Raw genomic sequence first — 12066 nt, 5'->3', positions numbered from 1 at the left:
GTTTTTAATTTCTTTTTCTGTAAGTATTTTATTGAAAGAATATTCACTTTGTGGAATAACAGTAATTTAATTAATTAGCAATTTAACTTTTTTAAATCAAAACATTTTCTCCTTGTTCAGAACATTGGTTCAACAAAACACATTACTTTTCTTGTTCAATGTTTTTCTTATTTCACTTCAAGTTTTTTTTAATTTGCATTTTTCTTGTTCTGTTTTTTGTATAGTTTTCGATTGTATTTGCCTTATTCTACTATCTCCTATCATTAACTTTTGCTTTTTTAGTTTTGTATAGCCTTTTTCACATTTTTGACATTTTATATTTTTTACCTTTATCATTTGATTTTTTTTTAATACATAAGAGCATAGTTTCGGACATTACTAAAAATATTGCATACTTATGTTTGATAAAAACCCGATTTAATCCCACGTGGGGTGAGAAAGAGCCTTTCTTACTAAAGAATATAACAATGGTAGAACTTCTTTCAATTAATAACATCGACTTTGTTTATTTATAACGTCAGCACAAAAGCAAGTCTTATGATGAAAGCAAAGTATTATGATGATATTATGAGTATTATGAATGAAATGATTTCCAAAAGAAATAAAAAACGCAATATTCACTAAAAGAATATTTTTAATCGTACAATATGTTTGTACGTTTGTAATCAAACAAGCGTTTATGACAAACGCGATCATAGCAAGCTTCCCAACAACGCACACCGCGGTTTTGGTTTTCTAGTTTCGGTACGAGCCCTTTTGTGTGACTGTGTTGGTGTTTTGGTTCATCGTACCAGCGCACCAAGACAAGCAAACCCGAGGTACAAGTGAACCGCGTGTGCCGCACGGTGCATGGAAGCTAGCCATTCAACTTCTACGAAAGTGACAGAGTCAGAGATAGCAATTTTTAACAACCGCACCACTACACACTCAATCGCGAGAACCTTAGGAAGAAAGCCATTGGAGTCGCCAGCATTGAACACTTTGAAAACGATATAAACGATGAAAAGCTTAGAAAGCTCCTATTGGAATCCAATGAACCCTGTTAAATAAACTTACGAAATCACGAAAAAATGAAGTCTACATTTAGGCGATTTTAGGAGCGCACGGGAAACAAAATAGTTGTAGCCGGATGAATATCCTACACAGAAAAAAATATTTCTGTAAATTTACATTATTTATCATGTACCAAAAGGTATCATGATAAATGATGTATATTTCTATTAGGTCCATTGGAAATTTACATTAGATTCATTGGAAATTTACATTAGTTTTGAAAATTTACATTAGTTTTGGAATTTAAATTAGTTTTGGAATTTACATTAGTTCAAATCAACTAATTCTGATTGGCCAATGGGAATGAGAAGCTCGACTTGGATTGCAGTAGGAAAAGGGTGTGGCCTATGTTCTATTTTAAAATGATTGAAGAGGGCAGCAAAAGGAAATTCGGATTTTAAAAAGTTGTTTCACAGGTAGGGGACGCTTTCTTGTCGACGGCCAAGTGGAATAACGCTGGACTGGAATCGAACATACGACGGGTAGGATGTTCGGTGTTACTGCTGCTACCCGCTGCCGACTGAGCCATCTTCGCATTTTATAAACGAGCGGCTAAAGCATCAACTTGTTCAGGTCGAGGCACAGGCAGTGAGCCAGTGAAGTATGAGAGCGATAGAAAGAGACCCGCATAAACGAGAACCTTAAAAAAACTTTTTGTTAAATGGTTTTCTCACCATTTCAGAGATCGTAACCACTATTTGAAAAATGGTAGGAAAACCTTAAAAATACCATATCGGAAATGGTACCCTACCATTTATCATAAAGTTCGACCATCTGAATTGAGGGTGGTTAGCAACGGTAACCTTAAAAATCCTCGAACAATGTTTCGTCAAATTACCATTTGAGTAATGGTAAAAATAAAGTAAATTTTCGCGAAAAAGCGACCTTTTTCTCCCGGTTTTTAATGTTTGAGAAATGGTTTTGAAATAGTATTTTAAGGTTTTTCTTATAATTTTGAACCTTGCGTCTACTTTTTTAGAAATGGTTTGTAAATGTTTTTTTAGGGTTTTTCTTGCTATTTTTACCTAGCGCTACTATTTTGGAAATAGTTTTTATATGGTTATTTAAGGTTAATTCTACATTTTTTTCCAGTTTCACTATTTCAGAAATAGTTTTCAAATGGTAAATTAAAGTTTATCATACAAATTTACTACTTTTTGAGAAATAGTTTTGAAATGGTTTTGAAAAGTTTTTCTTACATTTTTTACCTACCTATTTTTTACAGAATTGTTCACTTTTTGACGGATGGTTCACAACAATAATATTAGAACTTTTTCGGCTTGATTGCCGGTTCTGTTCAGTTGATCATACTGCCAAAGTCGTCCAAACCTGAAAAAATAAGAAAAAAAATCACAAAGTATCGAGTAGAATGTAACATTCAAATATGTGTACTTATCTGATGATTCAAATGATTTCCTTGATTAATGCCAATCGTGCGTTCGCTTCGATTTTGTTTTGTCGGTCGGCTGCCGCCAAGATCTCTTTTGATTGCCGATCGAATCCTCCAGCACCAGCTGTTCCGTTGTTTCAAGTTCTCCACGGCGCTGAAATGATCAACAAGAAAAATGTAAACAAAGTATCTGGTAAATCAAATGATTTGTTTGAAAATTATACCTGCGCACAAAACGTAGACAACAACCAGCCGCACAAACGTTTCACTTCAGACTGTTTTTGCCTGCGCCAGCCTGCAACGAGTGCAGGTAACGAGCATAGCGAGAGAAGAGAAACGAGAGAGCGCGCAAAGCAGAGTAATAATACTCTGCCTGGCGCGCTCTTTCGTTTCTCTTCTCTCGCTACGCTCGTTACCAGCTCTCGCAAATATGCCGTAAATCCAAAATTATCAACTGTTGAAAAATGATTCGCTCAAACAATTGAAATAAAGTTACAATTATCAAAAACATGATATGCTTACAATTGAATCGCCAACGAAACTCAAAGGAATTGTAGCGCATCAAAAGGAACCGTCATTTTCGAGTCTTTTTGTTGTTGAGCTCCTCCATTTGTTTTCTCTTTTTGTTGGTATAGATTCTGTCAATTAAAATTGGTAAACTCAGGATTGGCTTTCTTTGGCAGCTCAAATGTGGGTGAAATCCAAGGCCAAGTTAGCCAAATGATGTCCACCTAACTTGGTACTACTGGTGCAGCTCTTTGTTAAAATTGTAATTCTTCGCTTTTACCAGCCCCCCCATCGTTGAGTAGCCCGCATGGTTAAGTTGTGAAATGTGGTACCTTGTTCTAGCTGTTTAAAATCACACCTCAATGAGGCATCCCGTGCAGCGTAGGAACCGACGGCGTTAATTTTGCCTTCAGCAGCCGATTTTGCTTAATTTGGTTAATTTGCTGATTTGAAGCTGCACAGTTGTGCCACGCTGGCCTGAATACCGTCTTCGACGGTAACACCGCTCACTCGCGAGATTCAAAAAACCGTTTCAGGTCCGAGGCGATCTTCAGGATTAAAGCTGAAAATGAAAACAAACCGCAAATTATCTAGTTTACAGCATGATAATAAAGTTTACTTATCTGAGTTCAATAAGTTGATGGTGATATCCTCTCTACGTTGAATGAAGTTCATCCTTGAGTTATGTTGATCTATTGTTGCTGTTTTCTGCAAATAAATAAAGAAATACACATTGACGATAACATATTTCAATTAAGCAGACAAAATAAAATCTTGGGTCAGATTTGTAAAGATTCAGAAATCAGAGTACAGAACAATATACACATTATTTTTAACTTTACATTGAATTCCAAATCAAACGAACGGGTCAATTCTAAGTATAAACGAAGAATCAATCCTGCTTACGTTAGTTGATGTTTATATTAGGAACGAACAGGATAGACTTTATGTTTACACTTCGACATTGGCCCATTTAACATTGTTTTGCAAAAAATATTTTAAAAAAATATCATTTCAATTTACCGAGTCGTCATGCGTCCATCATCTCTGATCGTATAGTTTAGCCAACACGACTGTCTGGTGAGATTCCAGCTCAAATTTCGACAGCACCGATCCGCCGTCATCCGGAAACTGCGGTGATCGCCTGATCCAGCATAGACGAACAGTTCGTCACAGTTACAGTTCTCCGTGAAACTCGTTTTCAGTATGGGCAAGAAACTCGACGAGCCGGCAATAACACGCACCGATGGATTCTTCCAGAGTAGTCCAGCGGCCTCAACTTCATGGCCATTGCTGCCTTGGACGATTCCGACTCCAACTCCATCTCCATCCAGCGCCGGAAACGGTTCCACACACAAAACACGAACATCCGAAAGCACAACAAAAACAGTGCTTCGCGATTGAATACGATTCAGCTGTCATCACAGCAAGCGACACAAAACAAAACAAATAGAAGTTACACTGCGCAAGAGAATCAAAAATAATTTGAATAAAAAGTAATGCACGCTTACAAAATCAAACGAAATTTTTTTTTTTGTTTCATGGTTGATATTTTTGTACAAACGTGTAGATTGTTTAAAACAAAGATTCATTAATAATTGCGAAAATCAACAAAAAATAAGAAGCATTTAAGCAGAGTTGAGGATAATGATGTGTTTTATCGTATCATCAGTAAAAATACCATCAGTCAAGCTTCTTTTTTAAATAGGAATTGAAATAAGTTGTCCACTTTTTGCAAGCGATTTTCTCGAATCGCGGTTTTTGGTTTTGTGCCCTAATGAAATGTTTGGCTCGAATTAGTTTTCGGGCATTGTTTGTTTTTATCCATTTCCATCTGTCAAAGTGCGACAATAATCGTCTGTAGGAGACGGAGTGGATCGACCTGCTCCAAAGAAGCTGATAAGGTTTAGGTCGGTGGAACCGGAAGTGTTGGACGAGCAGCAGAAGGCGGTTCTGGAGGCGTGCAAGTCGGGCCGTTGTATGTGCTCCACAGGGAGTGCGAGCACCGGCAAGAGTTTCCTGCTGAGGAAGAATCATTATTCACCTGATGGAACCGTGGCAACAGCTTCGGAGGGTGTGGTCGCATGCTCGATCGGCGAAAGGACGCTGCACCGGCTCGCGGGGATCGGAAGTGGAGAAGCGGCACTGCAGATGTGCTACGAGATTGCCTTGCGACCCACGTCGACTTCGATTTGGCGCAAGTGGGGGTTGGTTATCGACGAGATTTCGATGGTTGATGGGGATTATTTTGAGGTGAGTTGGTTTAGAGGTGAGGGTACATAGTAACGAACTTGTCTAACTGTAACATTCTTTTAGAAAATCGAAGCCGTTGCGCGTTACATCCGGAAGAACGATACGCTTTTTGGCGGAAACCAGCTTATTCTGACAGCTTTCTCCCAAAACCAGGACCAGGAACCGTTGGTTAGTTTTTGCTTCTCCACCAAAGCATGGAAGGAGTGCGTTCAGTATTGCTACGAACTGACCGAAGTCCACCGGCAAAAGGATCAGTCGTTTGTATCCAGTCTCAACAGTATTAGGATCGGTCGTGTAACGACGGAAATTCGTGACCGGCTAGCGGCCACCCTCACGCAGAACGCTAACTTTGCGGGAATCCTCGCGACCCAGCGGAAAGCAAAACAACCTAACTGGCGAGGAAAAAACTTTACATGCGATCGACAGCGATTCCCACATGCCCCAAATCTTGGACCAGCAGAAGCAGGATCCCGGCAAACTCACGCTTAAAATCGGCGCCCATGACGTCGTCATGAAATAAGTCCAAGGCTACCCCACCGTCCAGTTGAAAAATGGCCAACTCCTAAAACCTGAAAAGTGGTTCATCAAAACGGCCGGCGGTCACGTCGTAGCGCGTGCCCAACTCCCGCTCAAACTTGAATGTCCCTCTTCAAGGCGTTCGAAGCTGGCCAAGCCTATGTCGCGCTCAAAGCCTGGAAAGTCTTCTTGTGCTGGACTTTGACTCGAAGCAGGTGTGGGTTAGCCCGCAGGTGTTGAAGTTTTAACGCGACTTGCGACGGCAAATTCGTGATCGCGAGAAGATGACGCCAATTGCAGTCAAGAGGAAAAACGTCGGCGGCGGCTTGAAAAGTCCCTCTCGGCAGCTAAAACGGAAAGATTGATCTTTAGATTGGCAAGCTCAGCCTTCTCTGGTTGTGGAAAAACCATCGTCCCAAACAGAACTGAATCAATAGAAAATGCTGAATCAAATGGATACTGCCCAGCAAGATAGTTCCGGCAAGGACATCGTGTCTCGCAGCTACAATTTAGCTTCGGAAGATGGTTTTGTGACGACAGCCGGCGGCCCCCCAAATAAGTCGAGGAGGACCGCAACACGAGTAATGCGCACAGGCAGCGGATCTGTCCGGTCGCAAGTTCTGCATCTTGAGAAGAATCCAACAGCACGGTAACGGCCAAAACAAACCAGTAGCAGAAACACAAGTCAGTGTACGGAACTTGCAGAAACTGACTACGCTCGTTGTTAGAAACACAATTGTACACTCTAACAACAGTGCATTTTGGAAGAAGATGACAACAACTTTCCGGTTCTTCGGTTCCTTTAAGGTTTTTCGTTAAAGCGGAATACGCACTTCGGAAGGAACCGCTCAAGCAAAAATTCAAATGAGCAGCAGCGGCAGCGAAAGCAAGCCAGAGAGGGTGAAGAAAAGCCCCAAGAAATCTTTCCCTCTCCTTTGTTCTGCTGTTCTTAAATCCATTTCTTGACCCCTTTTCTTGTGAGTTGCGTATTGGCCCTAAGGCAACTTAGTCAGACAAAATCTTGTTCCGGAATTTACCCAAATCCGACTCCAGTACCAACCCAACCCCTTATGAAGCTATAGAGAAAAAAGTTTAATTCTTTCATTTGAAAACAAAACTTAATCAAATTTGGTAAACGCTTTTGCAAATTGTAACTATTTTTTAAAATGATTATTTAATGTTTCTATATGGTACTCGTGAATCAATATGAACCATTTGAACTTAAAAATTACCTTATGATTTAGGGTAACCATTTGAGTTAACATCCTCAAATAGTTTTTTTAAAATCATCAAGAAACTTGTTGACTATTACAAACAATAAAATAACTCTATTACTAATGGTAACCATTTGATAAATTGTCATAAAGATCCGCCAGTAGAACCATTTGAATTTTAAAATTACCTTATGATTTAGGGTAACCATTTGAGAAAACATCTGCAAATAATTTTTTAAAGTTATCAAGAAAATAGTTTACCATTATAAACATTAAAATAACTCTATTACTAATGGTGACCATTTGACAAATAGTCATCAAGGTCCGCAAAATAACATTATTACAAATGGTGACCATAACTCATAAGGTTTTTTCAAGTTCCTCACCACAATCGATATAGTTTCTGTTTATCCGGGGAACCAAACATAACTATTTTTAGTTCGGGTAGTTTTGAAGTCAACGTTTGGCAGAAAAACATTGGATATATGATTTACATTAAATAGGAATTTACAGGAAGCCGAACGCGGGTAGAAATTCATCAGATTTGAGTTTCCATGCTCAACGTTTCCATTAGATTCATGATTTACATTAGATTTAGGTTTACATCGGAGTATTTTCCATTACTTTTTGCTCATTACATCCTATTTCAACATTATATTGAGTGAGTTTACATAAGCAAAAGAAGTTACGTGCTGCGTAAATTTACATATTTTTTTCTGTGTATGTCACAAAGGTTTTTGGATAAACATTGGACAGTTATGCAAAAACGGACAGGGCAAAAAAAAAACCGAAAAGCTACGATATCTTACATACTGAAGGAAACATCGGTAGACAAGCTACTACAAAATGATTATAAGTCGAGCCACAAAATATATGCGCCAGCATTCTCGCGCCAGTATTCGAAGCTCAACTTGACAACTTGTCGACTTGGTGACAAAGCGTCAAAAATCGATGCAGTGTGATTTTTTGACGATTTTTCCGATGAAAATTCATGCTGAATCGACATATTTACGAAGATGGAAATGACGTCCTGGGCCAGGCTTGCCACAAATACAGATTTTTTTGGCACATACCAAACACTCAATCGAGTATAACTTTAAAGAATAATATTCTTACCAAAAACTGAACATGCCAAAAGATGCTAACAATGTTTATCTTTTTGGCCAATTTAACAAAAACTGCTCAAATTTATTTTAACTGTAAAAAAAATTCGTTTGTGTTTCGGGCCTGTGCTGAAAAATCTGTATTTTGTGGCAAGCCTGGTCCTGGCTTAAAGTAAAACCTATACCTTTCTTTAGTAAGAAAGGCAAAAAGTAAATCGTTCTAAAAATTGATCGGGATTGCCGATCGATGTCGAATTTGTTTCAGATGCTCACTTATGGTCTGTACTATGAATGTAGCAAGAAATTTCGAATAAAATCAGAAATGAAAAATGTTGGCGAAGGTCACCAAGTGGGCTTTTACCTTTTTTTTGGGTTTTTTTTTCTTATGGTAGGTCAATCAAACGGCTCTAACTCCAGAACCATATTATGAATCTGGATGAAAATTTGGGAGGTTGTAGGGCTCGAAAAATGCATTTTTTGAGATAAATAAAAGTTATGAAAATGAAAAATTTTGACCATATTTTCATTTGAAAACTGTGTATTTTGTTGAAAAGTCTGGCCGCATCCGAAAACAGATGGATATTTCGAAATTTGCGCGGCAACTCGCCCAGGTTCAGCACACTAGCTTTCATCTGCATTTAGAAGAATCGAAATCGGATATATGGGAGCTGAGAACGGCGCGACACAATATTTTGCAAAATTTTACCACATACGAACATCACTCGACCTCCACGGAATTTATTTTCTCAAAATTCGAGGGTTGGAGATAGACGAGTTCTGTCAAGGTGAATCGATAGAGCGTCGAAAATCGATGCAGTGTGATTTTTTGACGATTTTTCCGATTAAAATTCATGCTGAATCGACATATTTACGATGATGGAAATGACGTCCTGGCTTAAAGTAAAACCTATACCTTTCTTTAGTAAGAAAGGCAAAAAATATAGGAAATGTTAGAAAAACACAAGGACACAAAAATTCAAATTACTTTTTTTAAACATTGGCAAGTCGCAAAAAACCAAGATTTCAGTCTCAATTTTGAAATAAAAAGTACATTGTTTGGCCGACCGATGTTTAAAAAAAATCTCACTTTTTAAGAAATATGTTGAAATTCTACCAATTTTATCCCAGTTTACAGTAATTTCTGAATCTGCAAGAATGCCATTTTCATTCTTGAACATTCTTGAAAATAATTATCAGCACCATTGAATGCTTTTAAAACTGTTTTTAATCGATTGCAATTCAACTTGAATTAAAAATACGGAGATCTATAAGCAAAATTGCCACAGATTTGGTAAGCTAATTTTGAAGAGTGGTAATTGCCATGAATTTTGGAAAACTTTAAACAATTAGCTGATTTTGAAAATATATTTCAAGTTTAATCTTTATTTTTATTGTTATTTCTCAAAGATTTTTTTTAACATAGTTTTCTTTGTTATAATTGTATTTTATGTTTTTAAGTCTTTTTTTATTTTGCTAATCATTATTTTTTTTTCTTTGAATAAATTTCTATTTGAAGGTGAACGATTTTTTTCTATTAAAATTTCTTTTTCAACGTTTAATTAAAAATCAGAATTTCTATATAAAAATAACAAAAAAAAAACAAACAATAATTTTATAAATTATTTGAGAAAAAAACTAACAACGAGAAAAGGCACTTGAAAACCAAAGGTTTTGGCGGTCTCTTTGTCAACATTTCTTTTCGAACCTAAATTATTAGGATTTTGGAAAAATACTATTAATTTTAAAATTGCGCTTATTTTTACCAAAAATGCTGATATTTTTTTGAAGAAAATATTCAGTGAACTTTTGCATTCTGATTTAATTCATAAAGCCTATAAATGCAAAAGTTTATTCGGGCAAGAGGATTTAATCTTTTTTCCAAAATCTTCAATCTATTTAGTAGATTTTTGGTTAAGCCATTTTAATCAGTTGTTCAATACAAAGTTTTTCTTTGCTTAGAAAATCATTCTCTTTTGGAATTTCAAAGGCAAGTACGATACTAAAAATATGAGTTTGAAAACTTTTCAGTGGTTTTCAAATATTGGCATCAATGCTATTAAGAGTGTTTCAATGTGCAATAGACACGCCAATGAAATATGAAGTTATTTATCCTGAGGTACTTAAAATAATGTACCGTGGAATAATTTTGGGATGTGTTTATTATAAGCATTAAAATATTTAAACTTGCATTTTCAATTCTGAAAAAAATCAATAAAATTATATTTATTATCTTAAAAATAGACACAAGTTTAAAAATCATTTTATCTTGGAACGGTTCTTTCAAAAGACCGGTGTTTTAAAAAGAATCGCGGATCTTTTTTGCGGCTCGCTCTTTTTTGCCCACCTCTAAATTAAACTCAAAATCCCGATAACCATTCTTTTGAAACCTAGTATGTGCAAGAATAGTTTCAGTTGCAGCGATTTATGATTAATATTTTCAAATTATGTAGAAAATCGTTGGTTTAACATTATTTACAAAAAATGTCAAATTATTTACTCCGAGGAGCTCTCTAAACAAATAAGAACGAAATTAGCAAATGAATGTACAGTTAAACCTCGCATAGTGCACAGGCGTTACGCTTTGTATTTCGTCGATTTCTCAAAAACGACACAAAAAAAATATATAAATGGTGAAATAAAAAGCCATAGTTTCAACATTTGCATGGAAAAGGTTTTTGAAAATACATTTTACAGTAGTTCAGTTGTTTTGCAATCATTAGTTTTTTTTTAAATGTAAAATTTGACGAAAACAAAAATTCTAGCAACAAAATTTTGTTGCCATAATAAACATCGAAAATATTCCAAAATCCAAATGAATTTTTAAATCAACCCAAACATGCTAAAAATTATACTAAACGCAAGGGAATGCGTTTAAAATTAATTTCTGCTAATACCACTTAAATGTTCATTGAAATTTTGAAACCTCTTTAAAAAATAAATTTGGTTTATCGGGCCAATTTCGAATGGGGGGGAAAAAACGAAACTATTGGCACTACGCCCCCCGGGGCATGGCCTTCCTCTAACGTGGGATTTCTGCTCCAGCGCCTCTGACGAGACAGGAGAAACCGGGACCGACGTTTTACTTCACCATCCGATAGAAGCTCAGTGGATAAGGCGGGAATCGAACCCGCGTCTCATAGCATCATCGGGATCGGCAGCCGAAGCCGCTACCCCTGCGCCACGAGACCCACTCGAATGGGGGGGAGGGGGAGACAAAAACTTTAAATAAAAATTTGTACCAGCCTAATTTGTCACTTTGATGTAAAAATAAAGTGTTCGAAAATATATGTTAAACATTTATTAAATAATTTTTAACGTGAAGATTGATTAAACTTTTTTTTTTTGCAGAAATAAACGTAATGTTTTCACCCAAAACTCCAACAGTTCACAACTGCACTAATTAGTATGCATTCGGGTCGTATTCTCAGGAACTCTTGTTAATTACCCATGCATGTGTGACTTGTCTTTTGTCGAGATCACTCATTCGGCGACATCTGGCCAATGACAAGAACATCGTCATAATCATCTCCCGTTGCGTGCCGTTTGTGTGTGTGTGTCAATGTACCCGCCGTGTTCACCAAATTAAACAAGCATGTTCCTATCTAAGTCCACTTTCCGCAAACCTTAATGGAGTGATTGCAGCTTTCTACCAAGTGACGGTCGCTGCTACAACAATAATGCATTAAGATGTCACCGCGCGATGTTCCCGTGTGTTGACATTTTGGCGGGAAAGCGAGAGCTTCGAGAGTTAATTTATGATTTAGAGCAGCAGATTTTCATTAGCATTCGAGCAGACTTTGCGCAAACATTTGCGTATCGTGAGAGCACGTGTCGTCTTCGTCGTCATACCACATTGTTTGGAGGAAAATCAAACAATCGACTGAAAAGGAAAAGTTTTTTGTTGCCGGTGAAACATATGGAAAGCGGAAAATTAAACTTGGGCCCGCGGAAACGAAACGTGTTTTGGTGTTTTGACATTGTCGTGATCGGGGACTTTCTTTTATAATAAAAACACAGATATTTTGCAATT

General features: G+C 37.1%; 1 pseudogene; it reads left to right on the top strand.

The window, feature by feature from the left end:
• The first annotated feature begins 4810 nt into the window (after positions 1–4810).
• Positions 4811–6111, top strand: LOC120419825 (ATP-dependent DNA helicase PIF1-like; annotated as a pseudogene).
• The last annotated feature ends 5955 nt before the right edge of the window (positions 6112–12066 follow it).

Source organism: Culex pipiens, chromosome 2 (genome assembly GCF_016801865.2).
Source record: "Culex pipiens pallens isolate TS chromosome 2, TS_CPP_V2, whole genome shotgun sequence".
Classification (NCBI taxonomy): domain Eukaryota; kingdom Metazoa; phylum Arthropoda; class Insecta; order Diptera; family Culicidae; genus Culex; species Culex pipiens.
The sequence above is the reverse complement of the archived record's forward strand: the minus strand, read 5'-3'. Positions and strand labels throughout refer to the sequence as shown.